Below are 10556 nucleotides of genomic sequence, written 5' to 3'. Positions count from 1 at the left end.
TCCTGGGAAGCTCAATCTTGAATTAGTCTGTGTATATCAACTCAAGTAATTCGCCAGACCTGTGTCAACTGAGGGTCATCTTTGAATGAGTAACAGGTAGTTTGTTTGTGATTATTTTCATTGCGTGAGTGGCGATCACTGGCAACTCAGGGATATATAAACCCAGGGATGAGGCAGGGAGAGAGTCCCCTGACGCCGCTCCAATGTTTCTCCATTTATGTTTATGTGTTGCCATTCAGTTAATTCAGTCAATTGTAGTGAATATCAGTGTTCATCAGTGTTCATGCTTTAACAGTTGAATTGTCATTCACCCAGTGTAAGAGGTAATATAACGTAAATACGTCTCTCGTCTAGACAAGAGAGTTGTTTGTGTTGTCATGCTTCCCAGTCCGTCCCCTGACGCCGCTCCAATGTTTCTCCAGATCCCATTGTGATTCTTGCATCGCTCAACAACTGCCCCGGATGTAGTAGATACCCAACAGGGACCATATATGAAACGATGGCACCGATGCGGCCTGATTAATGTGCTCCACTGCCTCGTTGGGCCAGACCCAAGACTCGCCATGTGTCTGGCTACCACCGACCATAACAACGGTCGTGATCTCAGTGTTCTACCCTGGGACACACCCTGGAAGTATATGTCCACAGAGAGTGTTGTAAGATGTGTTAGGGATAATTAGTTGGAAATAATTATCCCATGTTGGGTATCGGCTGGTTTCAGTAGTAACGAGTATGTTGAATAAAGTCTTGTAACTGTACTGAGAAGTACCACTTGGATGTTGAGTAAAGTAATCTACAATGAGTGCCATGTACTATGTATTGTGAGTAGGGCCAAGGAACTGGTCCTGCTATGTCATGTAATGTAACACCAGTAAGATTGTGTGCATTAAGAGTGTAAGATCTGAGTAATTACTGTTGAGTAAAGAAATAAGAAAATAAGTAAATAAGAAAACAAGTAAAGAAGCAAGTACTGAGTCTGCAATCAGCCCAGGAGTTGAGCCTGGTAGTTATAATTAATAATATCTCTTTTTTCCCTTGGATTTCATATTAATAAATTTGTTCTTAGAGTATTTAGAGGTATTCAATTCTCCCACAGTATTTTACCTTTATTTCCGTCCAAGTGACTTGATACCAGAATTCCCATACCCATGTGCCTAGACCCTCGACCATGCTACCAAAAGAAAGACCATGCTACCAAAAGAATGTCCATGCTACCAAAAGAATAGGTGACAGAACCGAGTAAGAGTAAGAACTAAGATAAGAGAAGTAAGTAAGATGAGGGTGGTGTAGAGGTGTTGGTGGAAAACACGCGCCCTCACACCACTAATCATCTATCCTACATCTAACTCCAAGGTTTTCAAAGCATTTTTTTCCTTGGGCCACTGACAAATAAATTTATGTAACATATTATCAGTTTTGTACTGACCATCACTAAGGTTTATGGAATTTAATTCCCTAATCAAACTAGCTTCAACCAGAAGTCTTTCTGTGACACATGATGATTTGTACACTTCTAAGCTGTTTTCCCAATCACTGGGATGATTATTGTTCCTAACATGAACGAACAGTGCACTGCTTTCAGATGCTGTTCTGATAATGTACTTGTGCTGTTTGATTCTGAGTTGCAATGCTTTCCCAGCAATGCTTTCCCAGTCTGTCATACATAATTCCCATAACAGTTGCTACATGCAATGCAGTAAACACTTTCATTTAAATTGTTTTTTCCTATGTTTTTGGATGAGTTTCAAACGAATTTGATATCCATTTCCTCCAGAAATCACTTGTTATTTAGATAACCTCCCCCTCCCCCAATCATTATGGAAAAATTTGGATTTTTTAAATTTTTAGAATTCAAATACAGTAAATAAAACCTAACCTAACCTGACCCAACCTAACCCCCCCTTCTTTATACCCCCACATCTTACCTTAATCTGTAAAACTATTGTGACACCACCAAATACAGTTGGTCCTCATATTACGCGGTCCCGCATTCCGCGTTTCACCGTTAACGCGGTGCCTTGCCAGAACCTAACATTCTTACATTCCGCGGTCGCGAACGCCATTACGCGGAGAGTGTCCGGCGCGACGGTATTTTTAGATTTTCCCCACGCGCCACGTGCCACCCGCCCGCCTGCCTCTCCCTCCTCCTCCCTCCGCTTGGGCAAGCGGCGCGGTAAGGTTGCGCAGTGTGTCTTTGTTGCGATATCACTAACGTCATATGACGTATCAGACCTGTGATTGGCCATGCATCCCTACCCTCCTCTGCTGCTAGCTGTAATTGGCTTAAAGTATTATGACGTGTCCACCCGGGGGAGGGAGGGAGGGAGGAAAGACGACGCTTGACCTAGCCGCGGCAGTTTCATCCCTCAAGGCCACTCCGTGTAAACGCGCATCCATTGTTCCGTAAAATGGCTTCCGCCGGACCACCACCCCCAGAGAAAAACCTTTCCTTACCTGGACCCAGCGGCACTAAACCAAAGAAGACACGACGTTCCTTAAGCTACGAGGTGAAGTATACCATCATCCAAGAGTTGGAGAAAGGAACAAGGCAGGTTGATTTGGCGCGCCAGCATGGCGTGAACGAATCTACGATCCGGACTATAAAGAAGGATTCAGCCAAGATAAAGGAGCACATGAAGATCACAAAGTCTACAGGTGCTTCTATGATCAAGTATTTTCACAACCAGGTGCTTCTCAAGACAGAAAAATTACTTGTGAGGTACTTGGTGCGTCAGGCGCGACGGAACATGGCGGTCGACACGCGCTCTGTGAAGGACTACGCACGTGAACTGTACATGGCAGTGGCACGAAAGATGGGAATTACAGAGCCCAAACCCTTTAATGCTTCCTCTGGGTGGTTACAGAGGTTTAAGATCCGGAACAAGATCACCAATATAAACATTGGTGGTGAAGAAGCGAGTGCTGATCGTGCTGCGGCTCGGGAATTTCCTCCGTTTTTACGTGAGATTATGGAGGAAGGACAGTACAGTGACGACCAGGTGTTTAACATGGACGAATCTGGTCTTTTCTGGAGAAAACTACCTTCCAAGTCCTACATTGTGAAGAATGCCAGCAGGATTCGGGGCCGGAAAATGCAGAAGGAACGCATCACCGTCCTGTTTACCACCAATGCCTCCGGTACCTGTAAGCTCAAGTTATCGGTGATCCACACAGCCCGCAAGCCGCACGCCTACAGGAGCATGGGCATGACCAAGCTAAATGTCCACTGGCTGACAGCACGTAAGGCATGGATGTTCTCTACACTGTCCCTCTCCTGGTTTGATGACTGTTTTGTTCCCGATGTAAAGAAATTCTGTGAGCAACAGAATGTCCCATTTAATATTTTGTTGCTGCTGGACAACGCACCAGGACACTCGCCCCTAGTGTTAGATCGTCACCCCAACGTAAAAGTGGTCTTCCTTCCTCCCAACACTACGTCTTTAATCCAGCCCATGGACCAGGAGTTGATTTGCAATGTGAAAGCTGCATTCTCAACAAAAAAATTCCAGCTCCTGAACGACTACACCAACACCAGGGAAGAGTTGCGTGACCTGAGTGACACCACCACCGATAGCAAGAGCGACGAAGATGAGGAACAACGGTTAGAACAGCAAAAAATACTCTTCAAACAATTCTGGAGAGTATTTAACATCAAGAAAGCTGTGGACATCTTGGTGGAGTCATGGGATCAGCTGTCTATTGCTACAATTCGTCACGCATGGAGACATGTGTTGCATGGAATACCAGGTGAGAGGAGGAGTCAATCTGTGACTGGTGAGGTTCAGACTGTTGCAGTAGCAGTGGACCTTGCCAGAGAAGCTGCGCAGACTGTTACAGTTCCAGGCTTCTCCGAGACTACCGACGACGACATCCTGGAGGTGATCAGAAATCCTGAAGTGACTGCCGACGAGATGTTGGAAGAAGAACACGCCAGTGAAGAGGAGGAAGAAGGTGCGGCAGTCTCCGAAGAACACAATTTAAGTCATAGTGATATTAAGGGTGCCATGGAGTGTGCAGAGAAGATGAAGTCCTTCCTTTCCCGCGACAATGACGATGACCGCTATGAAGTCTTCCATAACCGGCTGGTGCAGGCTATGGAGCCGTACATCAAGGTGTATCACGACAACATCAACGCCAGCCGTCAGCAAAGCATAACAGATTTCTTCACCCGCAACCCACCACAGCCAGCACAGAAGCCCTGACAATTGTAAGTGACAGTGATGATGATTCACCTAGTAATGGTGATTCACCTGAGGGCCAGTAATCTGCCCTCTGCCTCGGAACCAGCCTCCATCCCCGTATGCCGACCCATCTCTTCTACTACCGTAAGTGTTCCACCTAACTTTTAGTTTCTCTAAAGTAACCTTCATTTTTCCTATGTTAACCTTTATCTTTCCTAACCTAACCTCTTCTATATTACTTGTTTTTTCATACCATCATAAAGTTAAGATAAAATTTTTACTGCAACATAGTTATGTGTCGTCAAAAAGTGGAGTTTGGGGATCGGCCTGGACTCCATTTCAATTAATCCCATATGTTATGTTGTTCACTTTACGCGTTCCTCACTTTCCGCGGGACCCTCCAGGTTACATTAACCGCGTAATATGAGGACCAACTGTATGTTGTTCTTCACGCAGTGTACACTGGTTATTACACGTTGGAAAATGAACTACTTTATATTTGGTAATACACGGTGTTTTATAAAAAAAAAGAAGCCTAACTTTTTTTTTTGGTGTAACTCTGCAATTGACGCAAAATAATCATTCTCACAATGTCGCCATGGCTCTTCCAACTGTTCAGCCATATCTGGTACTCAAAATTCAAATCTCCCCTCCAGACCACACCCACTCATTGTTCATTGGCTAAAACAAAAAAATCTTTCCCAATAAAAATACTCCTATCACTGTAGCCAATAAGAAACTCCCACTTAAACCCCCCCCCCCCCGCGTATGCGCTGTATATGCTTAAGAAGCGAACACGGAGGTCTGGAGTGATGCGTGAGAGGGTGTCAGACCACCTCCGCCAGATGTAACCAAGACGTGGAGACATTTGTGAATGAGTGAAAGTAATAATCTTGAAAATTTAATATCTCAGTTATCCTTAATTTCCGGTGGAAATATCATAGAAGAAAATGTCTTAGAAGTGTCTAAACATTACGAAATACATTTTAATAACAGCGAAAGAAAGACCGGTGTAAAATTATAAATTCACCAAAATTTCAACCAATTCGGACAATTACTTCTGGTGGTAGCCGTTATCTACACCTTTACCGATATTTAGGGGTGAGGAACTTTATCACCAACCATCACACACACACACACTCAAATGTAAGTTTGTATATTTTCAGCTACTGGCTGCAACTCTATTAATAAGCCGTTTATTATTATTACTATTATTACACACACACTCCAGGAAGGTACCATGACTCATAATTAGTGTTGGGTCGGTAAATTTTTACTTTAGGACATGAGTCCCCAGGGTTGACCAATATGTTTTTCCAGTGTATTTTGGTGTGTTGTAAAGGAATCAGACCTTCATTTTTGGCGGAAATTTGTCCCCCACAACAATAATGGGGGAGAACCAGGGAAATCGGGGTTTTTGGGTGGAGGAGAAAACAAAAATGAGTCATCTGACCTAACCTAACCTAACCCCTAGCCCAGGGCTTCGCCCCTGGACCCCCGGTAGTCCTAGCTTAAACTAACCTAAATGTTTCAGTAGTTAAAAACTTTGGGGCACACCATGTCTGAAGGTACAATACCTGAGTTAGAAGTGGAAGGACCAGGGATACGTAAGAATTGGATAGAATGATCGTCCTCGTAAAATTCAGCAATAAACTGAAAATAACCGGAGGAGCACAAATGACAACCAACCTCCACCACGGCCATTGTGAGACTGGTCAATGTAATTAAAATCGTACCCAAGCTGCTTCCTTTCAAAAAATCAAACGATTGGTAGAAAAAAAATTGCGTGATGATATCGATATCTCATTGGTCACGACTGGATGACATCAGTCTATGGCGCATGCGTGATTTGCCGATATCATCTCAATAAGACTGAAAACTACTTAAAATCAATTAAATTCAATTGTGTCACTATTATCCATTTTCGCCATGTATATATGGGGTTCAAAATGCTCAAAATAGCTAGATCTAGATGTTTCACAAGATAATAACTTTCGGGGGCGTTATGTTCTAAAGTAAAATAATACCGTTGGGGCTATTATTCCACAAACACTAGCTCACAAGCTCAAAATCATATGCCGGTGTTTGAGGAATAATTACCGAAGTTGGCAGCCATTTAATTTGTCATTATTCACGGTATCGAAAACAAGCAGCCTAGTTAACTATAGACGAGGGAGAGAGAGATGAATGTTTCAACGAGGCAGTTCACATAACAAAAGTAAATAATCCCGCCATGTCTTAGTAACACTGAGAATTATAAACTTCATCACCCCTGTTGTATGAAAACGTCACAGCTTCCCCTGTATAATGACAATATTATACTCACAGACCTTAAACAATGTTTCTGGCACAACACAACACACGTCCTCTCAACCCGTCTTCAGGCTCCAGGTGTTCGTGTGGGCTGCAGTCGGATAGGCGGCGAACGGATACACTTTACCATTCTTCTAGTTTTATTTGTGTATAAAAGAGATAGGTAGATAAATAATAAAATACCAGAAACAGACCACACTAATTTAGCATGTACTATATGAGAGTATATAAGCTTTGCAGGTATACAAACAATGGCCAGCTTCACTAACAAGTTTGGAGTCATTCGATCACGTGAAGACTACGGCCATGCTCATATCTTAAGGTTGGCGATCACAGCCCTTCATTCTGAACGTTTTTCGGGCTGTTACCGCGGCTTGAACCGGTGTAAAAGTCATGTTTATATTAGTGTTTGTTACTTTATCATCCTTCTCGCTCATCAGCTTGTTAACCCTCTGTAGGGGTATGAGATATTAGTTCACACTCAGGATGGGATGGAGAAAGGAAACTCACAATGTGCTCACTGTATACATATTGTATTGGATGTACAATGCAGCTTGTTGCTGGGTAGGTAGCATGGTAATAAGCATTGAGTAGAGAGAGCTGGTTGGTGAGGGTGCCCAGAGTGAGGGCACGCGGCTTGAGGGACGCCAAGGTCGCTGGCGGAAGCGGCAGCCGCATGGCTGGCGCGGAGGAGGAGGTGTTGCTTGCTGGTGGCACTGGGTAGAAAAGAGAGGGTGGTCACAGCGGTGTCAGGCCTTATAAGGCGGGGGTAGGCGTGGGTAGATAGTTGACCCCCTCTCCGTGGGCGGCGCTGGAGGCGTAGGCTGGGGAATTCGAGAAGGTTCGGTGCTTGTAGTGGAGGAATCCACTACAATACTCCCCTTCCCCTCCGGGCGCGGCGGGAGGCTGGAGGTTGGCAGAGTTGCGTGCCACATGTGAGGCAGAACGGGCGGTGCATGCCACATGTGAGACATAACGGCGAGGGCGTGGAAAAGCCGGCCGCTAGGGGGGGGGGACAACTCTGTCTAGATACACGAGATCTGTGGGAGAAAAGAGAGAAGGAGGGTTGTGGAGGCGATGAATGTTGTGCTTCCCTCGTGACAGGTACAGAGTCGTCAGATGCGCCTGCTGGGGTGTGTGGGCCTGGGTCAGGAACAGGGGCTGCGTTAGGAAGAGTGTCCATGACAGCAGCAGGGTGCATGACAGCAGCAGGGTCCACGACATCAGCAGGGTGTAGGACAGTAGCAGGGGGTACCTGAGGGAGAAAAGAGGGGTGTATGGGTCCGCGTCAGGAGCAGGGGCCGCGTCACGAGAAGCGGCAGGGGGTATTGCTGGGCCGGGGGCGGCGTCTGAGTCAGGACGGGTGTGTTGGGGTCGGTAGGACGTGGTGCTTGGGGCAGGAAGAGGAGCGGCTGTCTGCTTAGAGTAGCAGAGCTGCTCTAGGGTGTCTAACCTGCGGTGTAGAGACAGTAGATGTAGAGCCGATGAGAGCTGCTTCTATGTGGATAAGCCAGTCTTCCATGTTGCTAGAAGACTGGGAGAGTGATCAGTTTCTCCTCCATCCTGTGTGAGTGCGAATCTCCAGGGGTCACCATTTGTAGGGGTATGTAGTGGGTTGCGCTGAGCATCATGCCTGACGAAAACATACTCGGCAGTGAGTAGTGCAGGACAGGTGATAGTGTCGGTGCGTTTGGCACGAGAACCCTGGATCTTGCGTGCTGTAGGCTCATGGATGAGGCATAGATGGCTTGGGTCGACGCCGAGCTTGTGGAAGGTGAGGAAGTCGAAGCCAAGAATGGGTTGAGACACATCTGCGATCACGAATAACCAACGCATAGTCTTGGGCAGACCGAGGTCTAAGGCGAGGGTGCGTACACCGTAGGAGGCGATGGGGGCACCGTTGGCAGCGAACAGGTCATAAGAGGGTTGCTTTGACATGTCTTGTAGTGAGGGAGGGATAATGCTGACCGATGAACCTGTGTCGACGAGGAATTTCGTGCCGGAGGTGCGGTCGGTGATGTGCAGTAGTGAGACGCCTAAAGGAACGGGGGCTGAGGCGTCTACCAATTCCCGTTGTTGCCGTTTCCCGAGTAGGTGCAGTGGGGCTCACAGTGTTGAACATTGGCGCCGAAACGTCTGTGATACCAGCATAGGGTAGATCCGTTGTACTGGGGGCTGGCGGCGGTTTATGGGGCAGGAAATGCGCGTCGTGGATTGTAGGGCGCAGTGCGTAAGCCAGGAACAGGCCCGGTAGCAGGCGTGGGATTGTAGGGCGCGGTGCGTGAGCCAGGAGCAGGCCCGGCAGCAGGCATGGGATTGTAGGGCGCAGTGCGTGAGTCGGGAACAGGCCCAGCAGCAGGCCTGGAGAAACAGAACTGTTCAATGGTGTCCATCCTGCGGTTCAAAGTCTGCAACAGGTCCTTTATGTCTTGTGAGGTATTGCTCGGCTGAGGGTTGATGACCCGGCTTACAAGTTCAGGGGTAAGTACTGGTGTGGTCGTTGGGTTGTTCGCAGCGGCGAGACCTGCAGCAGCGCAATTGCTGAATATCCTGTCTGCCGAGGGTGCATAGAGTTCTGGTGTCGCAGAGTAATCTACTGCAGACAGGGTGACGCGCACCATTGTGGGAAGACAGCAGAGTCTACCGTCCGCGCCTTCAAGTCCGGTTGGGTTTTCCGTTTCGGTCCCCCTGCAACCGTCATCACTGACCGAGGAGCCCAGTTTGAGTCACAACTCTGGCAGGACCTCCTACAGTTCCTCGGTACTTCTAGACAACGCACTACCACAATTGTAGTGGATTCCTCCCCTACAAGCACCGAACCTTCTCGAATTCCCCAGCCTACGCCTCCAGCGCCGCCCACGGAGCGGGGGTCAACTATCTACCCACGCCTACCCCCGCCTTATAAGGCCTGACACTGCTGTGACCACCCTCTCTTTTCTACCCAGTGCCACCAGCAAGCAACACCTCCTCCTCCGCGCCAGCCGTGCGGCTGCCGCTCCCGCCAGCGACCTTGGCGTCCCTCAAGCCGCGTGCCCTCACTCTGGGCACACTCACAACCCAGCTCTCTCTACTCAATGCTTATTACCATGCTACCTACCCAGCAACAAGCTGCATTGTACATCCAATACAATATGTATACAGTGAGCACATTGTGAGTTTCCTTTCTCCATCCCATCCTGAGTGTGAACTAATATCTCATACCACTACAAATGGTGACCCCGGAGTGACCACTCACACAGGATGGAGGAGAAACTGATCACTCTCCCAGTCTTCAAGCAACATGGAAGACTGGCTTACCCACGCAGAGGGAGCTCTCATCGGCTCTACAACTACTGTCTCTACACCGCAGGTTAGACACCCTAGAGCAGCTCTGCTACTCTAAGCAGACAGCCGCTCCTCTTCCTGCCCCAAGCACCACGTCCTACCGACCCCAACACACCCGTCTTGCCTCAGACGCCGCCCCCGGCCCAGCAGTACCCCCTACCGCTCCTCCTGACGCGGCCCCTGCTCCTGACGCGGACCCACACACCCCTCTTTTCTCCATCAGGTACCCCCTGCTACTGTCCTGCACCCTGCTGATGTCGTGGACCCTGCTGCTGTCATGCACCCTGCTGTTGTCATAGACCCTCTTCCTGCTGACGCAGCCCCTGCTCCTGACCCAGGCCCACACACTCCAGCAGGCGCATCTGAGGACTCTGTACCTGTCGCGAGGGAAGCACAACATTCATAGGCCTCCACAACCCTCCTTCCCCCTCTTTTCTCCCACAGATCTCGTGTATCTAGACAGAGCTGTCCCCGTTACCGGCCGGCTCATCCACGCCCTCATGTCTCACATGTGGCATGCACCGCCTGTTCTGCCTCACATGTGGCACACAACCCTGTCAACCTCCAGCCTCCCGCCGCGCCCGGAGGGGAAGGGGAGTATTGTAGTGGACTCCATCCCCTACAAGGGACGACTGAGCTCCCGCACTCCTACCAGCCAATCAGCATACAGCCAGCGGTACTGGTAGACCTACTCTCCAGTGCGGACGTACACGTAGCAACGCTAGGACCAGAGTGCCT

The 10556-nt window shown here is 48.3% G+C and overlaps 1 protein-coding gene across 3 annotated transcripts in view; it reads right to left on the bottom strand.

Annotated features, from left to right (window-relative positions):
* The window catches only part of LOC121868866 (nucleoporin nsp1-like), a 31285-nt gene extending 24699 nt beyond the window's left edge, over positions 1–6586 (bottom strand). For 2 of the 3 annotated variants that reach the window (XM_042369861.1, XM_042369863.1), the window contains exon 1: positions 6508–6585. The gene's annotated coding sequence lies outside the window, so the exon portion shown is untranslated. Of the gene's footprint in view, positions 1–6507 lie in introns of all 3 variants that reach the window. The other variant, XM_042369862.1, reaches the window with a different exon arrangement.
* Positions 6587–10556: the final 3970 nt, after the last annotated feature.

This window comes from Homarus americanus, unplaced genomic scaffold, assembly GCF_018991925.1.
Source record: "Homarus americanus isolate GMGI-L3 unplaced genomic scaffold, GMGI_Hamer_2.0 scaffold30535, whole genome shotgun sequence".
Classification (NCBI taxonomy): domain Eukaryota; kingdom Metazoa; phylum Arthropoda; class Malacostraca; order Decapoda; family Nephropidae; genus Homarus; species Homarus americanus.
This window is presented reverse-complemented; position numbering and strand designations above follow the sequence as displayed.